At 40.8% G+C, this 21,719-nt stretch overlaps 2 pseudogenes across 2 annotated transcripts; one reads left to right on the top strand and one right to left on the bottom strand.

Annotated features, from left to right (window-relative positions):
• Positions 1-760: 760 nt before the first annotated feature.
• Positions 761-1,023, top strand: LOC308246732 (ATP synthase subunit ATP5MJ, mitochondrial-like; annotated as a pseudogene). Its single transcript has one exon. The product of its transcript is annotated as an ATP synthase subunit ATP5MJ, mitochondrial-like (transcript).
• A 4,361-nt stretch (positions 1,024-5,384) lies between these two features.
• Positions 5,385-5,873, bottom strand: LOC308246378 (large ribosomal subunit protein eL32-like; annotated as a pseudogene). Its single transcript has one exon. The product of its transcript is annotated as a large ribosomal subunit protein eL32-like (transcript).
• Positions 5,874-21,719: the final 15,846 nt, after the last annotated feature.

Here is a 21,719-nt window from a genome sequence, read left to right as displayed (position 1 = left end):
AATATCCCTTCACTCCCACTTTTTAGTAACAGAGCCCCAATTATTCATAGAAATTACCTTCTCCAGCCTCCCTTGTCAAGTATAGTCATGGGCCGACATGCTGATCAACATGTTTCCGGAACTTAAAGGAAGACTGTTCAAGGACAAATCAGGTGGAAGGTTGGGTCTCTTGTCCTTTCCTCCTCCTACCTTCCTGCTGCCTGAGGTGAAGAGGGGATGACTAGAGTGAAAGAAAGCCACCTTGAATCATGAGGGGACCTTCAGGACGGAAGCCACTGGCTAAGGATAATGGAGAAGAAAGACAGAAGGAGCCCAGTGGCCAGGGACTTTGTGAAACCTCTATTCCATTCCTGGGTTACCTCCTCTAGACTTCTTTTCTGGAAAAGAATAAGCCCTTTTGTGTTTAAGCCATTGTTGGTCATACAGTCAAATCCACTTCTTGTCTTGTCCAGCTTCTTAAGGGCAGACCAGCTTTTAACCATTGTCTCACCCTCAGTGCCTGACACAGCACATGGTCATTCTGACGAGCTCTTTGTTAAAGCTGGAAAATATTTCCTTCTGATTCATAACAGTTCTCATTCTCGTTAATGTTAGAATTGCTGTCTTTAAAATCATGCCCATTGATCTTTTCCCCTGATTTCAAAAGTTACTATTGTTTCCGCTACAGAGTTTTTATCCTTACAGGTGAAGTCGTTACTTACACAGTACCTTCCTGAGTCAGTCGTGTGCAGGCAGCCTGAGCCGTTGGCCCTGAGCCTAGATGCTTCAAAGCCTTATTTAAATGTTTGGGTCCCCATGAAACCTTATTACACCCATGTTTACCAGATCTGGGTAGGAATGGGGTTGATGGACTTCATCCTTTATAAAATCTGGAGTGCTGATAAAAGAAGTAAGGGTTTGAAAGCTTCACGTCCTGCACCTGCTCATGGTCATCATAAGCCCGCTTTACTTGGAGGGCACATCAGAGGCACGTCGGTCTGGCTGCAAACTTCAACAAGCATGGAACACTGCTGTATACTGTAGATGTGCCATTGTCTCTGTGGCAGGAATCAATGTTTCTGTAAAATGCAAAGAAGGGGGGGTGGGGGTGGGAAGGAAGGGGGGAAAAAGAAAGAAAAAGACCAGAGAAAGGGGGCAGGGGCGGGGGAAGAGGGAGAAGGCCATTATTAGGTCACAGGTTGAATGAGAATCGCTTTCAAGCTTACCCCATGACCCAGAGGAGCTCACAGAACGAAAGGTGTCTTGGGTGGGGCTATTTTCATCCGGTTAATTTTGCTCCATTTTAGGCAAAGGAGAAACAAGGTATTTGTATGTCTGTACAATTCTCTGTAGTCACGTATTCTTTCACTTTCTTGACCTTCTAATACTGACCTCCTGAATCGGTATCTGTGACCTACAATATGGAGGCCAGTCACCTGCACGAAGAAGTCCCACAGTAGATTTTGAACCATATGACCCAATCTACCAGTCAGAGCTTGATGAAGAAATCGGAAGCCATTCCAGATATTTCAAGAAAGAAAGGATATTGTTTTTGAGAGTGTGGGGTTACAGTGACTTTTTCCATCTTCCTACTTTCTTACATTTTCCAAATTTTCCACAACAATCATGCACTACTTTCAGAATCTGAGAAAGTAAAATAAATTATATTTTTTAAAAAAACACTTATCCAAAAACTTAAGATGTTTCCATACTCTGCGAGAGAAACCTATTAAGCATCGTCAGTGATGAAAATATAAGAAAATGATCATCAAACTGTTCCTCGGGATCTGTAGGTAAACCTTTAACAAATCACTTAACTTTCCTTGCAGCCCTTTGTCTGTCTATGACATTGTCACACACCTGTGGCTGTTCAAATGTGGCTGGGATTGATGAGGTCACCATTTCCAAATGTTCTTCAAGCTCCTTCCATGGAAAAGCACTTTGCAGGCAGAACAAATGATTATTGCCCTATTACTATTTCCTAGATCATCTATGGCTGCCAACCTTGAATAAAATCTTATTTAGAAAGAACCACTCTTCTCTAGGCCTTCCTCCTGAATATAATTAGAAATAAATGGAGGAAGAATTCTGTTTCAAAGATGTATAGAAGCTATGGAAAACCACAAGCTTTGTCATATTTAGGAAAAGCAAGTTTAAGTTCAAATTTGCTTGTTTTCCCCACTCACCATTTTCATGTTCTATGTCAAACTTATGTACCTTGGGGGCAAAACAAAATGGGAAGCTTAAATTCTATTTGTGCTATTACATTTTAAATACATAAAAACCCAGCACTAGAAAAGGACCTTAAAAGAATATATAATTTTGCACTCTTCCTTCAGATAGTTGAACAGCTCAACTCCCAAGGACAAGTTTCAGTCCATCTCATCCATAAAGGCCTCTAAGGATCAGGAAATCCATCCCTTTCTCAGATATTGTCTAATACTTTTAAATTGTTTTATATTTGACCAGAGTATCTATATCTCCAGCCGCACAACTGTCTTAGAAAGATAGTTCTAGAAGAACATCACCAATACCTGGAATCTTTTATTAGAAGCCCAATTACACAGTGAAATGGCAGGCATTGTGGAAGGCGAATTCTGCAGGTCCAGTCTCTGACTTGGTTATTATTATTTCTTTTAATCTCAAGAAAAAACAATTTTAAATATGATAATGTTACCTGCAATAAACATTAATATTTCAAAAATAAAAGGATTTTAAATATAATAATATTACCAAAACTGTACTAACATAGTATGATATCACAAAAGTTGTAGGAAATATTAAAAATCTGCAAATAGCAGGATTACTTCTATTATATTCTAGAATATTTTTCCCCTCTGGCTCTATTTATGTTCATCAGTTTATGTTGTTCATTATATTCCACAAATGAGTGAGGTCATATGACATTTATCTTTCTCCGACTGGCTTATTTCGCTTAGCATGATGCTTTTAAAGTCTATTTTGTTGGATATGAGTATTGCTATTCCAGCATTTCTTTCTTTTCCATTTGCATGGAAATTTTTTTTCCATCCCTTCAATTTCATCATGTGTATGTCTTTTGTTCTGAGGTGGGTCTCTTGTAGACAGCATATAGTTGGGTCATGTTTTGTATCCATTCAGCTACCCTACACCTTTTGATTGGAGCATTTAATCCATTTACATTTAGGGTTATTATTGAGAGGTACTTATTTATTACCATTTTAATTCTGTATGGCTAGGTTTCTCTCTCTGTTTCTTCTTCGCAGCAATTCCTTACAGCAATCTCTTCAGCATTTCTTGTAATGCTGGCTTGGTGGTGATGAAATCTTTTAGTCTATTTTTGTCTGGGAAGGTCTTTATTTGACCATCTATTTTGAATGATAGCCTTGCTGGATATAGTAATCTTGGTCTCAGATCCTTGCTTTCCATTACCTTGACTACCTGGTGTGGCTTAGTGGTTGACCACGGACCCATGTACTAAGAGGTCACTGGTTCCATTCCTGGCCAGGGCACATGCCTGGGTTTTGGATTCAATCCCTGTGCAGGAGGCAGCCGATCCATGATGTTTCTCTCTCATCAATGTTTCTATCTCTCTCTCCCCTCTCCTTTCACCTCTCCTTAAAAAGACCAATAAAAACATTTAAAAAAATAGTGGGTGGACAAGGAGCTCTTCATGTCTTAGGTAGGGAGCCTTCCTCCATTGGCCAGGTCATGAATTCTGTCCTGAACACTCATTTATAGAGTGTAGTTACTTTTCTATTGAATAAAGGAGCATTTTTTGTGGGAAAATATTTTCCAAAAGTAATGAGTTGATGAGAAATTGGGTGATATCCAATCTATTTGAAACCCTTGTATAAAATTAGGTCATTCAGCCCAGCCAGTGTTGCTAAGTGGTGAGCGTCAATCATGAGGTCACAGTTTGATTCCCAGTCAAGGGCATGTACCTGGGTTGCAGGTTCTATCCATGCCCCAGTTGGAGCACCTGCAGAAGGCAACCAATCAATGTATCTCTCTCACATCGATGTTTCTCTCTCTCTCTCTCTTCTTTCCCGTCTCTCCCTCCCTTCACTCTCCCAAAATCAATGGGAAAAATATCCTCAGCTGAGGATTAATAAATAAAATAATAAATAATAAAATACTTGTGGAAATTAACAGACAGATATATTCACATATACAGAGTGTCCCCAAAAATGTATACACACTTTGAATGATTACAAAGTCAGGTTTATTAACATATAGCTCATTTTCAAAATTTAAAAGAATCTAAGAAAGGAATAATTTTCTGTCAATGCCTGTTTTCAAACTGATGACTGTTCTGGTCCAGGCACTGCTGATAACGTGAAGCAATGGAATCACAAACATCAAGAATCGTTTTGTTTGGTATTTGTGTGCCCTCAATTTGTCGACTGTTCCTGGTTTTGTACCATAAACTTTATCTTTTATGTATCTCCATAAAGAAAAGTCTAGTGGCACTTTAGGGTAAATTTTCTTTGAGTTATCAGCTGTTAAAATGTGTATACATTTTCAGGGGACATGATAGATAGATATAGATATAGATATAGATATAGATATAGATATAGATATAGATATAGATATAGATATATAGATATAGATATAGATATAGATATAGATATAGATATAGATATAGATATAGATATAGATACACTTACACATACACACACACTCTCTCATGCACACCTGTGTAGAGGGAGAGAAAGAGCAAAAAAACAAAAGCTTTACATTATTGTGACTGTGAAATATTATTCATTGCAGAAGCAGTAATTGTTAGAGCTACATTTCCTTTCTTACTGCTTTTTGTTTTTCCTGGAGTTTCTATCTGTCTTTAATTTTATCATGTATTATTTATAAATTTTTATAAATAATGTAGGAAATTTGCCCACATCACCACTTATATTTTTTCCATCGTTATATTTTTAAAAACTTTCTGTATTTATTTGCGTGTGTGTGTGTGAAGACAGTTTTATTTTATGGTTTTGCTTTACATAAGTGTTACAACATTATACATATGGTCCTTTAACTTGCTTTTTTTTTTTTAATATATTTTATTGATATTTCACAGAGAGGAAGGAAGAGGGATAGAGAGTCAGAAACATTGATGAGAGAGAAACATCGATCAGCTGCCTCCTGCACACCTCCCACTGGGGATGTGCCCGCAACCAAGTTACGTGCCCTTGACCGGAATCGAACCCGGGACCCCTCAGTCCGCAGGCTGACGCTCTATCCACTGAGCCAAACCGGTTTTGGCTTAACTTGCTTTTTTCACTTAACTATATATCTTGGAGATTTTTCCATGTCAAAAGAATATAGTTCCACTTACTTACTTACTTTTAATTCTCACCTAAGTACTGGTATGGTTGTGTTACAATCTTGTTCATTTGTTTGTTTTCTTATTTTTTGGAGGAATTTCACGGTTTTATTAACACAAATACAATGCGCACACAAGCTGTCCATTCATTTTCCTCACTGCGCAGCCTGGCATTGGGGCTGGGGACTCTGAGGGCCAGCTGGGCTGCTCTTTCCACAGTGGCTCTGCAGTTCTTCGAGGACGCTGTGAGCGATCTCAGCACAGTGAGATCTGTTGCACATCAGCAGCACTTCGAGCTCCTTGACACTGTGGACCAGGAACTTCCAATGCCACTGGGCAGCATGTGCTTTGTTTTCTTGTTGCTCCTGTAACCAATGCTGGGCATCAAGATCTGGCCCTGGAATCTTCTGTGCACCCTATTGTCAGTGCCTCTGGGTTCCCGCCAGTTGCACTTAATTTTGACATATCTATCTGATTGGTGTTGGATGAATTTTTTGGTCCTCTTTCTGATGACCTTGGTTTTCACCAGGGATATGAGGGCAGCCATGATGCCGAGTAGCAGATGGCTGCCACCTCTGTAGGCAGCGCTAAGGAAGCTCTTTTTTGGTTTTTCTAATTTTGTTAGACCCCAGTTGTACAAATGCATTGGCATGATTTTATTATTCATACTCATCAGTAATAGCCAATTTTGAGTTTTAGTCCTTTACCCCCACTCTTCTTCTTTCACCATAGGCATTTTCGTTCAGATATTTAATGTGTATCTTTCCAACCCACTTGCCATATTTCCTGTATAAAGCATACAGCATTATTTTGTGAATTAAAAACTTTTACAGCCTGACTGGTGTTGCCCAATGGTTGAGCATTGACCTATGAACCAGGAGGTCACGATTCTATTCCCAGTCAGGGCACATACCCAGGTTGCCGGCTGATCTCCAGTGGGGGGTGAGCAGGAGGCAACCATCAGTGATTCTCTCTCATCATTGATGTTTCTATTTCTCTCTCCCTCTCCCTTCCTCTCTGAAATATATATGTACCTATATTACGTTTACAAAAGTAGTAGCATGCTGGGTCTACCTTCCTTTTATAATGCAAACTAGAGGCCTGGTGCACGAAATTCATGCACAGGGGCCGGGTGTCCCTCAGCCCAGCCTGTACCCTCTCCAATCTGGGATCCCTCTCACAATCCAGGACTGCTGGCTACCAACTGCTCACCTGCTTGCCTTCCTGATTGCCCCTAACCGCTTCTGCCTGCCAGCCTGATCACCCCCTAACCACTCCCCTGCCAGCCTGATTGATGCCTAACTGCTCCCCTGCCAGCCTGTTTGCCCCTAACTGCCTTCCCCTGCAGGCCTGGTCACCCCCAACTGCCCTTCCCTGCAGACCCGGTCACGCCCAACTTCCCTCCTCTGCCGGCCTGGTCACCCCTAACTGCCCTCCCCTGCAGGCCTGGTCCCTCCCAACTGCCCTCCCTTGCAGGCCTGGTTCCTCCCAACTGCCCTCCCCTGCTGGCCATCTTGTGATGGCCATCTTGTGTCCACGTGGGGGCAGGATCTTTGACCACATGGGGGCAGTCATCTTGTGTGTTGGAGCGATGGTCAATCTGCATATTACTCTTTTATTAGATAGAATAGAGGCCTGGTGCACGGGTGGGGGCCAGCTGGTTTGCCCTGAAGGGTGTCCTGGATAAGGGTGGGGGTTCCCTTGGGGCATGGGGCGGCCTGGGTGAGGGGCCTGTGGTGGTTTGCAGGCCGGCCACGTCCCCCGGCGACCAAAGCAGAGGCCCTGGGATTTGGGATTTATTTATCTTCTACAATTGAAACTTTGTAGCCTGGAGTGGAGCCACGCCTTCTGCTCGCTCCGTGGCGGCAGCCATTTCTATTGCAATTTATGTATCTTTTATAATTGAAACTTTGTAGCCTTAAGTGGAGGCCAAAGCAGGCCAGGGCTGCAGAAGCTTGGCTTCCTCCATCACCGCGGGCAACCCTAGCCTCCTGTTCTCTCCAGCTCCGTGGCTGCCGCCATTTCTGTTAGGATTTATTTATCTTCTATAATTGAAACTTTGTAGCATTGAGTGGAGGCCTGGGCCAGTAAGGGCAGGCGGAAAGCTTGGCTTCCTCCATTGCCAGGGAAACCCAAGCCTCCCTACTGCTCTCCGTGGCCGTAGCCATCTTGGTTGGGTTTATTTGCATATTCCCTCCTGATTGGCTGGTGGGCGTGGGCGGGGGGTGTAGCGGAGGTACGGTCAATTTGCATATTACTCCTTTATTAGATAGGATTATAAACATGATAAATTGTAGGGTGTGGTTATAGGGTTAAGCCTCGGACTGACCTGCTGGTAAAGCCGCAAACAAGTCCCAGCTTAGAGGGCACAGCCCACTTAGCATAATTAAGCTTGATCTTGTGACTGCTCCCTAGATCTTTCCTGGGTAGCTAATGGGCTGTGGGAGGTGTAGCAAGTGCTGCCAAAACAAGTGAAACTTACAAGAACATTGTAAATTGCCTTATTTACCTCTGACTATAAAATAAAGCATCAGCTTGCAGTCTGGATCTGTTCTGTGGTCTCAGTCATGCACAGAAGATCCACCTAGACCCAGCTTATTCTCTTTGTCTGTCTTTTCTTCATCCTTCACCAGCCCTCCCTCAAGCTCGCTGAACCCTTGGCTGTGCTGGCGCGGCACAATAAATATGTTTGTATTCATTTTAACTGTTGCATAGTAATCTATTATATGATTAGATCACATTTCATCTATCCATTCCCCCATGGTTGTCATTTAGGTTGGTTTGACTATTTGCTACTATAAACAGTGATGCAATGAACATTATTGCTACTATAAACAGTGATGCAATGAACATTATCCTTATGTATATGTACAATCTACAGATTATTTAACCATTTTACCATTGATAGTTGGTTTGTTTTAAATTTTTATTATTATAGATCTTTTTATCATATGAGCATATATACTTCTAGTGCATGCTGTGTAAGCATCCTATCCAATAAAGAGGTAATATGCAAATTGACCTCACTCCAACACACAAGATGGCCACCCCCATGTGGACACAAGATGGCCCCCACAAGATGGCTGGCAGGGGAGGGCAGTTGTGGGCAACCAGGCCTGCAGGGAAGGGCAGTTAGGAGTGACCAGGCCTGCAGGGGAGGGCAGTTAGGGGTGATCAGGCCTGAAGGGGAGGGCAGTGAGGGGTGACTGGGCTGGCAGGGGAGGGCAGTTAGGGGTGACCAGGCCTGCAGGGGAGGGAAGTTAGGGGCAACCAGGCCAGCAGGGGAGGGTAGTTAGGGGCGACCAGGCTGGCAGGGGAGGGAAGTTAAGGTCAACCAGGCTGGCAGGGGAGGGAAGTTAGGGGTGACCGGGCCAGCAGGGGAGGGCAGTTAGGGGCAATCAGGCCGGCAGGGGAGGGCAGTTAGGGGCGACCAGGCTGGCAGGGGAGGGAAGTTAGGGGTGACCGGGCCAGCAGGGGAGGACAGTTGGGGGCGACCAGGCCGGCAGGAGAGGGCAGTTAGGGGCAATCAGACTGGCAGGGAAGCTGTTAGGCATTGATCAGGCTGGCAGGAGAGTGGTTAGAGGGTGATCAGGCTAGCAGGCAGAAGCAGTTAGGGGCAATCAGGCAGGCAGGCAAGCGAGCAATTGGGAACCAGCAGTCTTGGATTGTGAGAGGGATGTCCAACTGCCCGTTTAGACGGGGTCCCAGATTGGAGAGGGTGTAGGCTGGGCTGAGGGACACACACACACACACACCCATGCATGAATTTCATGCACCGGGCCTCTAGTTCTTACATAAAAGTGTATACAATTTTAGAATTTTGATATCACTATATTATCTCTCCAAAAGATTATATGAATTTAAACTTTCAACCACTGTATTTAAAATAACAATTTTCTGTATATTTGACTATACGTGATATAATCTATATAAAATTCTAGTCTACATTACAGTTAAGAAATAGTATCTTATTGTTGTTAAGATTTGCATATCCCTGATTAACTATAAAAAATATCTGTTAACATCTTTATTGGCTTTTTGTTTTCTGTCTTTATAGCCTCTGATAAAGTTTTATTGAATTGCTTTTTTTCTTGTTGACTGTCTAACATATTTGTAATATTAATTTTTTGTTACTGTATATATGATGCAAATCTTTTCTTCTAGCCTCTTGTTTTGTCTTTCACTTTGGTTTTGGTACATTTTAAAAGAATAAGTAAGGTGTTATTTTGGGAATCAAATTTATCAATCTTTTCAGTAAAGCCTTTTGTGAGTATTTTCTGCATTAGAGAATTTTTTCTACCTCACAGGTGACAAATATTTGCTTATATTTTCCTGCATGATTGTGTGTGTGTGTGTGTTTGATTTAGGGCCGTGGTTGGCAAACTGCAGCTCGCAAGCCACATGCGGCTCTTTGGCCCCTTGAGTGTGGCTCTTCCACAACATACCACGGCCTGGGCGAGTCTATTTTGAAGAAGTGGCGTTAGAAGAAGTTTAAGTTTAAGAAATTTGGCTCTCAAAGGAAATTTCAATCATTGTACTGTTGATATTTGGCTCTGTTGACTAATGAGTTTGCCGACCACTGATTTAGGGGATCTATTTAATATTGTCCTAAAGATATTAATAAGTACAATTAGGCAAGAGAAAGTATAAGAATTGAAAATGAGAGGCCCTGGCCAGGTAGCTCAGTTGGTTAGAGCGTCCTCCTGATATGCCAAGGTTGCGGGTTTGAACTCCAGTCAGGGCACATACAAGAATCAACCAGTGAATGCATAAATAAGTGAATCAACAAGTCAATCTCTCTCTCTCTCTCTCTCTCTCTCTCTCTCTCTCTCTCTCTCTCTTTTTCTCTCTCTCCCTCTCCCTCCCTCCCTCCCTTTTCCTCTCTCTAAAAGTCAATGACAAATGTCCTCAGATGAGGATTTTCAAAAATATATTTTTATTGATTTCAAAGAGGAAGGAAAAGGGAGAGAGAGAGAGAGAAACATCAATGATGAGAGAGAGAATCATTGATCGGCTGCCTCCTGCACACCCCACACTGGAGATCGAGCCTGCAACCCGGGCATGCCCTGACCAGGAATCGAACCTGGGACCTCTTGCTCCAGGGGACAATGCTCAACCACTGAGCTATACCAGCCAGGCTAGGATTTTAAAACAAGATGGTAAAATTAACACTATTTTCAAATGATACTATTTTATATTTAAGAGAATCAACTGAAAAATTACTACAAATAGTAATATAATCCAGTGAATTGCAGGATATAAAATTAATATACAGCAATTAATAACTTCCCCATATTAAACAATACTGGTTAAAAAATACAATGGAAATAAAGACCACATCTGCAATAGCAAACAACAACAAATAGATAAACTACTTAATAATATATGTAACAAGAAATATACATCTTTATGAGGAAAAATTTAAACACTATTGTGGGACACAGAAGTATCACTGAACAATGGAAATACATACCATGTTCTTTGGAAGAAAAATTCAACATGACACAAAAGTGCATTCTCTCTGAATCAATTTATAAACTTAATTATATCTTAAAATTAACAATAGATTTTGTTTTCATGAGCTAGATAAGTTTTGTCTAAAATCAATAAAATAAAGAAAACAAGAGTAACCATAAATATTCTGAAAAGGAAGAACAGTGTAGTGGAGCTATCCCAGACAGATATTAAAATATACTCACAGGTCCCAATAATTAAAGCAGTATGATAATGACTGTACAGACTAAAGGAGGAGAATATAAAGTGCAGAAATAGAACCAAATACATCAAAAAATTTAGTATATGAAAAGGTGGCAACCCAAAGTCAGAGTGACAATAAAGGCGAATCGATTCCTCTCATCATATACTAGGAAAAAGGCAAATATCTTTAAAACCTTAATTAAAAAATAAAACCATAAATCTATCCAAAGAAACCCTAAGTGAAGTTCTTTATGAGCTAACTATAACTCAAAATACAAAAGACACACAAAAAGATTAGTAATTTTGACTAAGTAAAAAAAAACCAAAACTCTTAAGTGTATGGAAAAAATATGCCATAGGATGTTGAAAGACAAAAGACAAACTGGGGAAATATATTTGCAACTTACATCATAGATAAAGCACTAATTCTCCAAACATATAAAGAATGATAATAAATCAACACAAAAAAGATCAATAAAGATCAATACTTTTAAAGAAAAATGAGCAAAGTACAAGAACAAAAAGTTCACATAGAAAAGATATACCAATGGCCCTTATGCATATAAAAAGAAAGTAGATTTCCTTTAACTCATAATTTTTAAATGCAACATAAAATAAGATGAGAAAACTATTAAATTAGGAAAAACCCAAAAGTTGAACAGCAGTTTCTGTTAGCAAGGCCAGCGAGACTGAAAAAGACACAACCATAATAGAAGGCAACTGACAATAGTTCCCCAATTTACAATGCATTTACCCTTTGACCTGACATTTTCACTTGTGGACATTTTATGTTTCCCCACACATTGACAAAATGATGTATATACAATGGAGGGTAATTCATCATTGCATCACTAACTACAATAGAAAAAGATCAGAAACCATCACATGCCCATCGATAAGGAGCTGGTCAAATAAACTGTTCTCTATTCACACAATAGAACACAGTACAACTGTAAAATTAAAAAAAAGAAGCTTTTTATGTATTGATATGAAAAGATCTTCAGGGTCTATTTTAAGAAACAAAATAAAGGTGCAAAATAGTAATTATGTTTTGCTTTTATGCAAGAAAAGGGTAAAATAATATATATTCTTTTTTGCTTGTATCTGCATAAAGAAATATTAGAAGTATTCAAAAGAAACTGATAGAGGGAAGGAAGGAGTGTGGTGCACCCCAGTAGGAAAGGGGGTGATGGATTTATTGTTCAGGAGGAGGATAAAGATGTTAACTTTAGGTTTTGTTAATTGGATCAGGACAGGCTTGGTTATGTTGCAGTAACAAATACAAAATCTCAATCGTTTGACCACCCAGATTTCCTTGCTTTCTCCCATGAAATGTCCATCCTGAGCAGACTGTGAGCTCCATTCCATTAATCGGAGCTAAACAAATGACCCAGGTCTGGCCACTAAGATGTAATGACATATCCTGCACCGCTTCTGGGAAACACTTCCTCAGTTTTGAAGAGAACAACCATCTCTTCTGTGTCATAGGTTTACACAGGATGCGTGGTAACATGGGAGTCATCTCCTTGCCTTGGGAGGGGCAAGCTTGAGAGACATGCAAACCTGACTTCCTGGATAGGTACATTTAGAGCTAAAAATAGGAAAAAACCTGGATCTTTAATGATGTCAGTAAACCACTAAATTAACCAACTCCGGAGACGTCCTACCTCAGGATTTCTTATTATGTGACAATAGAGGTCCAGTGCATGAAAATTCATGCACTGGAGAGGGGTCCCTCAGCCCGGCCTGCCCCCTCTCACAGTCCAGGAGCCCTCAGGGGCAGGAGGCGACCCGGCGATCAGGGGAAGGCGACACCCCATCACACCTCTGCTGCTGCCACTGCCGGCAGTGCAAGCCTTGGCCGGCCCTGGTTACCTGAGCCTCGGGGGGCCCTGGGACACTGGGAAGCTGCCATCCAAGGCTTGCCTGTGCCTCAGGCTGGCCTTGGATGGCTGGGGGGCTGAGGGGACTGGGGGGCTCTGGAGGTAGGCTTGCAGCAAGGCTGAGCCCGCCTGGGGGTGGGCCCGGCCTTGCCGCACACCTGCCACCCCAGCAGGGCTGAAGTGACTGGGCATCGCCATCTTGTGGCTGTGGGCAACGCCATCTTTGAGGGCGGGACAGTCAATTAGCATATTCCCTCCTTATTAGCTGTGGGTGCCGCCATCTTTGAGGGCAGGGCAGTCAATTAGCGTATTTCCTCCTTATTGACTGTGGGCGCTGCCATCTTTGATGGCGTGAGGGTCAATTAGCATATTCCCTCTTTATTACATAGAATAATAAGATTTATTTATTGTATAAGCTACTTCAAATCAGACATTCTTACTGGGGGTGAAAATATCCTCATTTATAGGTTTCTTTTTCATTTTTCTTGTTTTATTGCTTTGACTAGATCTCCCAGTTTAATGTTGTAGAGTAGCCTAAAAGCAAGCATGTCTTATTCTTGGTTTAATAGGATTACATCTAAAATCATCTCTAAGTATTATGTTAGCTGAAGGTTTTTGGTATGTCTTTTTATTAACATAAGAAATTTCCCTTCTATAGGTAGTTGCTTAGAGTTTTTCAAAAATCATTCATAGATGTTAAACTTTATCAATTATTTTTTCAGCATTTATTGATATAATCAGATGCTTTAACCTGTAATTGCAGTGAATTATATAAACTTCCTAAGTTAAAATTAAATGGTTGGACTTCTGTAATTAACCGCCCTTTGTCATGATACATTCCCTTGATATACTGTTATTTTTGATTTGCTGAAGTTTAAATAGGACTTTCTCATCTATGTTCCAAGTGAGGTTGACGTTCAGTTTAGGCATCACTGCTTTGCTGGTCTCACAGAACGAGCTGCATAGCTTTCCAACTCTAGAATAATGTACATCACATAGAAATTCTCATTCTGGAAAGTTTAGTAGTACTCACCCATAAAACTTATTAGGCTTCGTGTCTTCTTTTAACTTTAAAAAAAATTACGAAAATGCAGAAAATAACATGATAACTCCCCATGTACTAACTCATAGCCAAAAATGACCCACTCATAGCAAATATCATTCTGAAGCAAATCCCTGACATCACATTTCATCTATATTTCAGTATGTCTCTAAAATATAAGAACCCTTTTTTAAACATTACCATAATATCATTAAATAGCCAGTCAGTGCTCAAATTTCCCTGTACATCTCATAAATATTTTAGCAGTGTATTTATTTGTATTGAGAGCCATTAAGCTCCATATCTGCAATTGAGTGGTCCATCTTTTAAGTCTCTTTTAATCTATAGATCACCCGCCCCACCCCCACCACATTCCCACACCTTTCTTTTCTCCTTGGAACTTATTTGTTGAAAGAACTGGACCATTTGTTCTGCAGAATTTCCTACAGTCTGGATTTTGCTCATTCCCCCCACCCCCCATGGTGTTGTTTAATGTGTTTTTCTGTCCCCTGTTTCTTGCAGAAAGTGGCCAAAAATGATTTTTTAAAATTATCCCATACTTCTAAACTTAAATATATTTAAAGTGTTTTAAATTCAGTACAATTATTATTTTTATTAATGCAAAATTGCCACCTCTTTAGCCAGTAGGAGCCTCTTTGAGTTGGTTCCTAGGTGGTTTTGACATTCTGTGTGTTCTTTAGCTTTCTTGCCTCTAATATGACAACTTGTACCTTTCCTGCCCCAGACTTGGAACCAGTCTCTTCCCAAGTGGACACTGATTCCTTTTAGTGGGAAATGACGTTTAGGGACCACTGTGTAGGTACCCGGCTTGCCACTACTCTGGGTACATTTATTTTCTAGGCCTCCCTTGAATTCTATTTAATTTACTTTAAATACAATCACACATAGTTTACTTTTATTTACTTTTTCTTTGAATATTTTTCTTCATCACTTGATTTCCAACCTTCTTAGGTGATTTTATTTTACATATGTCTCTTATAATAGCTAGATTTTTTAAAATCCAGTATAAGATTCCTTTGTCATCCATGAACTTAAACCAGTCACATTCAATGTGATATTGATACATCTGAACTCCCATCTAATTTGCCTTTTCTATTTATTCTGTATTTTGTCATTTTCTTTTGTCTTTTGTAAGGTTGATTTGGTTTCCTTTGTCCTATTTTATACTTTTTTTAAATATGTTTTATTGATTTTTAGAAGGAGAGGAAGGGAGAGTGATAGAGAGATAGAAACATGGATGAGAGAGAAACATCATCGATCAGCCACCTCTTGCACACCCCATCCTGGGGATCAAGCCTGCAACCCAGGCATGTAGCCTGACAGGGAATCGAACCAGTGACCTCTTGGTTCATGGGTCGATGATCAACCACTGAGCAACTCTGTTTGGGCTATTTTATGCTTCTTAAAATTTGGAACTTGTATCTGTTATTTATTCTAGAGGTTACCTTAACTTACATGGATTTACAATAATTTCACTGATTTCTTTAACAAGATACTCCTTCATGGATCTGTATGTGATTACTTTCTTTTTCATTTTTCTAGGTAACTATATCCTCTATTAACTTTTCATGTGTGGTATAATTTCTGAGTCCTTGAGTATCTATAAATGTATTTATTTTACATTCACACTTGAATAATAGCTGCATATAGAATTCTAGATTTGTAACCATTTTTCTCATGAAAATTGAAAGAATATTTCTATTGTTTTCTTGTCTCTAATGTGTCTCCATTAAGAATTCTGATACCAGGACATCTGTAATAGTGTCAACAACAACAGCAACAACAAAGAATTCTGATATCAATCTTTGTAGAAATGTTTTTTAAAAGCTTTGATACTTTTAGTAATTCTCCTAATGCCTATTGTTCTAAAATTTCACTTTGTATATTTAAATGTAGATGTCTCTCTCATAGTTCTCAACCTAAAGACTTGTGTCCCTCTTCAATGATGGAAATTTTTCTTTTCTTATTATTATTTTAATTTTTATAAGAGTTTATTTGAGCCAAACTGATGACATATGCCAGGAAGTAAGATCTCAAATTTATATTTCAAATTTCCCTCCCTTGCAAGTTCTCTGTTTTTTTTAATTTTCTTCTGGAATGTGTATAAATAGGTCTGGGAGCCGCTGGTTCTGTTCTCCATGTTTCTACACATCTCTTTCATAGTTCCTGTCCTCTTGTACAGCATTCTGGGAGAATCCTCAGCTATTGTTTCCAGCTCACTAAGTAGCTCTTCATCTGTATTCATGCTGCTATTTCTCCTTCTTCTGGATACTTTTCATTTCCAAGACCTCTACTTGAATAATAACTGCATATAGAATTTTTAATAACTTCCTTTTTGTTTCATGGATTCAATTGTCTCTTTTATCCCTGTGAATATTTTCATTATATTTCCTTTAAAATTACCTTCTGCAAGTTCTATTAACTGTAAGTATTAGTATTTGTGCTTCTCTTTTATGATGTACTAGTGATTTTTGGCCCTGTGCACATCTTTTCCTTTGAGATTCTCAGATGGCCTGACTGAGCTACGGTAGCTATTTAGTAAAACCTGCTTTCAGCAATGGCTGGGGAAGAAGCTGGGGATGGGCCCATCCCTGGCCTTCTCAGTGTGGGGAGGCTCTCTGTCCCTGGGTAGCATCAGCTTCCTAAATGTTGCCCTGCCTGTTGTGCCCAAGGGGCAGGTACCTCTGCTAACCACTGCATGGCACAAAGTGGGAAGTAGTGAGGGACAGACTATCAGCCTCCTGCTACTCAAGTGTACTGGGATGAATAGCGCCCATACAAAATTCATGTTTACTCAGAACCTGTGAATATGACCATATTTGGAAATAGGGTCTTTGCAGATGTAGTGAAGATAAGATGAGGTCATATTGAATTAAGGTAAGCCCTAAATACAATATGACTGATGTTCTTAAAAGAAGAGGGAAATTTGGGCACAAAGACTCAGACACAGGGAGAAGGCCATGTGAAGACAGAGGCCAAGATGAGAGTGCTGTGTCTATAAGCTAAGGCATGCGAAGATGGCCAGCAGCCACCAGAAACTAGAAGAAGCAAGAAGGGATCCCTCTCCTCAATCCTCCAGAGGAGCATGGCCCTGCTGACACCTTGATTTGGGCTTTTAGCCTCCACAGCTGTGAGAGAATAAATTTCTGTTGTTTTAAGCCACCCAGTTTGTGGTAATTTGTTACAGCAGCCCTAGGAAACTAATACACAACATGATCCTACCGATCGCTCTTGATTCCCTCTCCAGCCTGCTTTCCATCTTTCCAGTCTTCAACTGGAAGGTTGTCAGTTCCATGACATAAGCCCTTTCCATCTCTCTTGTAGATGTCGATAGGTTGACTGCACCCCACCCCATCCCTTCAGCCAAGAGAAAGAAATTTACCGTACAAGATACTCTTTCCTGCTTGGTGTCCCTGCAGTTGAAATGCAATATGCCCTTCTAGATATCAGGTACAATGAATCAGTTCTTCAGGTCTCGGTTTACCTGTCTAGAAAATAGGAATATAATACCTCCTACCCTACAGAATTATTATAAAGATTTAAAAAGATAAGATTAGTATAGAGGCTATATGAGTGGGGACATTATATTTTCCCATATGCTTAAATAAGCAGATAAGATTAGCAATGATGACATATTAAAAGCAACACAGCATGCTAATATTTGGACTAATAACCCTAATTCTGTGAATATATTCCAAGAAAATGACTACAGAACCATCTTTATGTTTGAAAAAATGTTTATCATAGTAATCCTTACAAAAGTAAGACATTGGCAGTAACCCAAATAACCAAACAATTAATCCTTACAAAAGTAAGACTTTGGCAGTAACCCAAATAACAAACAATGGGGGAATCATTACATAAATCTTTCCCTATGTATGCAGATATAGATATAGATTTAAAATTCTTTTTACTATGCAAGTCTCCTTTGTCAACTCATATATAACCTAACAAAATTCATAGTATTTTTAAAAACCATTTTATAACTTTTACGTTTTTTTAAAATCCTAACCCAAGGATAGTTTTTCCATTGAGTTTTAGAGAGAATGGAAAGGAGGGGGGAAGAGAGAGAAACATTGACGTAAGAGAGACACATCAATTGGTTGCCTCCCACACACAGCCCTGAACCTGCAACCCAGGTCAGTACTGATGGGGAATCAAACCTGAGACCCTTTGGTGTATGGGCTGATGTTCTACCACTGAGCCATGCCAGCCAGGGCTTATTTTTACATTATTTTTAACCAACACATATAATGCTTAATATGTGCCTGGCATTGTTCTAAGCACTTCAAAATATTAAAAATGTTTATAAATATTAGATCATTCATATATGTTTTTAAATTTTTTACAAACTATTTAATTTTTAACAAAATAGTATTAAAATTGTATGATAGATTATTTTAATACAACCTTCATTAATATCCAGGTTATTAATACAAAATTTAACTTCCTATTAACATGACACATACTTTAAAATAATTACATAAGAAAAAGCATAATTTGAGAGAACCAAGATGGCGGCTTAGGCAAATGCTTATACTCGCTGCCTCCCACAACCACATCAAAATTACAACTAAAATACAGAACAACCATCATCCGGAACCACTGGAAAGCTGGCTAAATGGAAGTCCTACAACTAGAGAAGTAAAGAAGAAAGCACACTGAGACTGGTATGAGGTGCCAAAACGCTGAACGGCTGGTCTGACACCCACGTGTCCTGCTTTTTTAATCAGGAGGGAGATTGTCTCTGTGGAGGCCACCTGGAGGAGCAAGGGGTCCCAGCCCCACACCAGACCCCCAGCCCAGGGTCCCAGAGCTGGGAAAAGAAGTCCTCATGGGCAGTAAGAACTAAGGGCTGTAAAAACCAGTGCAGATTGGGGCTCAGTGACACAGAGGCTGCTGGAGACCCAGCTGCTCCTCTTAAAAGGCCTGCTCACAAACTGAACTTACAAGCTCCTGCTTCCTCTGAGTTCCAGTGCCGGGCGAGGCTCTGGGGGACCCAGACACATAGGAGGAGAAACTGGACTGTCTGGCATTGGGGCAGGAACTCTGGGGCAGCTTTCACCCAGACAGGTGCTTGGAATGGTCATTGTACCCATGCTGGGACCTTCCCGGTTGCAGGGACGACTGGCAGCCATTTCTGTTTGCTCAGCCCTGGTGATTCCCTGAGACCTTGCCCCATCCAATTTACAACCCATCCAACCTTGTGCAGCAGCTTTTGCATATGAATGGCCTGTCCTTGCTCAGACTAAAACCTGTCAAACAAGCTGCATCTGGGTCAGGGAGCCCCAAACCTATCAATAAAAGGCCCAAGACCCAGCACCAGCACCAGCCTGCCTTGCTTCACAGCTGGACCTCGTCTGAGCACTTCCAAACCCGATACAAAGAGGGGAATCTGCAGATATCTCTGTAGCTCCTGCTAGGTGGCCCCAGGCAGTGGCTGACTTTACACCTCCCTGGAGACCCAAGAGCCAGCGTACCCCGTGGTCAGTGTTAAACCATACCACGTTACAACCCTATACATCCATAAGTGACACACTCAAGGGGCAGACTCAGTGAGCACCAAAGCCCCACTGAAACAAGTCCTGCTCTGCAGCTCTCCCACTCTAGTTGCAGCTGGTCCCCATAGCCAATGGGCCTGGAGGTCAATTCCTCCCAGTGACACTAACAGCAATCAAGGCTCAACTATGACAAGACTCTGCACACAGCCCACAAAGGGGTGCACCTAGAGCAGGGGTGGGCAAACTTTTTGACTCGAGGGCCACAATGGGTTCTTAAACTGGACCGGAGGGCCGGAACAAAAGCATGGATGGAGTGTTTGTGTGCACTAATATAAATTCAAAGTAAAGGAGCGGAGGGGAGAGCAAGAGAACCCTCCGCTCTTTTGGCTCCGCGGGCCGGATAGAACAGCTGAACGGACCGGATCCGGCCCGTGGGCCATAGTTTGCCCACGGCTGACCTAGAGTGTCCACCTCAGGTGACTGGGGAGGCTGAGCCACTGGGCCCTATAGGACACCTACTACAAAAGATCACTTAAGGAGACTTAGTAGCTCTACCCAATACACAGAAACAAACACAGGGAAGCAGCAAAAATGTGGAGACAAAGAAACATGTCACAAATGAAAGAAATGGAAGAAAGCAGACTACTGGATATAGAGTTCAAAATCATGGTTATAAGGTCACTCAAGAATCTTCTAGAAACCTCCAAGTGACTTAGTGAGACTTTCAAGGATCTTAGTGAGAATGCCAAAAAAAAAAAAAAAAAAAAAAATGGAAAAGGACCAGACAGAAATTAAGCATACACTGACTGAAATAAAGAATAATATACAGGGATTCAACAGTAAAGTAGAGGATTCTGGAAACCAAATCAATGATTTGAAATGTGAGGAAGCAAAAAACACCCAATCAGAAGAGAAAAAAGAAAAAAGAATCCAAAAATATGAAGATAGTGTAAGGAGCCTCTGGGACAACTTCAAGTACACCAACCTCCGAATTATGGGGGTGCTAGAAGGAGATGGGAGAGAGCAAGATACTGAAAACCTATTTGAAGAAATAATGAGCCCTAGTCAGTTTGGCTCAGTGGATAAAGCGTCGGCTTGTGGACCAAAGGGTCCCAGGTTCAATTCCGGTCAAGGGCACATGTCTGGGTTGTGGGCTCGGTCCAACATGCAGAAGACAGCCAATCAATGATTCCTTCTCATCATTGAAGTTTCTATCTCTCTCTTCCTCTCTGAAATCAATAACAAATATATTTTTTTTAAAAAGAAATAATGACAAAACTTTCCCTACCTGGTTAAAGAAATAGACTTACAAGTCCAGGAATCACAGATAATCTAAACAAGAGGAACCCAAAGAGGACCACACCAAGACACATCATAATTAAAATGCCAAGGACTAAAGACAAAGAGAGAATCTTAAAAGCAGCAAGAGAAAAGCAGTTAATTACCTACAAGGGAGCACCTATACGACTGTCAGCTGATTTCTCAACAGAAACCATGCAGGCCAGAAGGGAGTGGCAAGAAATATTCAAATGAACAGCAAGCAAGGACCTACAACAAAGATTACTCTACCCAGCATAGCTATCATTCAGAATTGAAGGTCAGATAAAGAGCTTCAAAGACAAGAAAAAGCTAAAGGAGTTCATCACCACCAAACCAGTGTTATATGAAATGCTGAAGGTTATTTTTTAAGAAGAGGAAGAAGAAGAAAAAGATAAAGATAAAAAATATGAACAACAAAATGGCAACAAATACATATCTATCAACAATTGAATCTAAAAATCAAACGGCCCTGTCCGGGTTGCCTCAGTGGATAGAGCATCAGCATGCGACTGAAGGGTCCCACGTTTGATTCCAGTCAGGGGCACATGCCAGGGATGCGGGCTCAATCCCCAGTAGGGGGCATGCAGGAAGCAGCCAATCAATGGTTCTCTTTCATCATTGATGTTTCTGTCTCTCCCTCTCCCTTCCTCTCTGAAATCAATAAAAATATATTTATAAATAAATAAAAATCAAACTAATAAGAAATCTAATGAACAGAATAAACTGGTGAATAAAACAGAATCAGAGGTATGGAAATGGAACAGACTGACCATAATCAGAAAGAAGGGGAGTGGGGGGGGGGGGGAGACACGGGAAGAGATTAAACAAAGATCTTATATGCATATACACAATTCCTATGGACACAGACAATAGGGTGGTGAAGGCCTGGGGCAGGGCAAGAACCGGTTGGAGGGGAGCTATGGGGGGAAAACAGGAACATCTGTAATAATCTCAACAATAAAGATTAAAAA

Source organism: Plecotus auritus (assembly GCF_963455305.1).
Source record: "Plecotus auritus genome assembly, chromosome: 4".
In the NCBI taxonomy this organism is placed as follows: domain Eukaryota; kingdom Metazoa; phylum Chordata; class Mammalia; order Chiroptera; family Vespertilionidae; genus Plecotus; species Plecotus auritus.
Note: the sequence above shows the minus strand (reverse complement) of the source record. Positions and strands in the feature narration are given on the sequence as shown.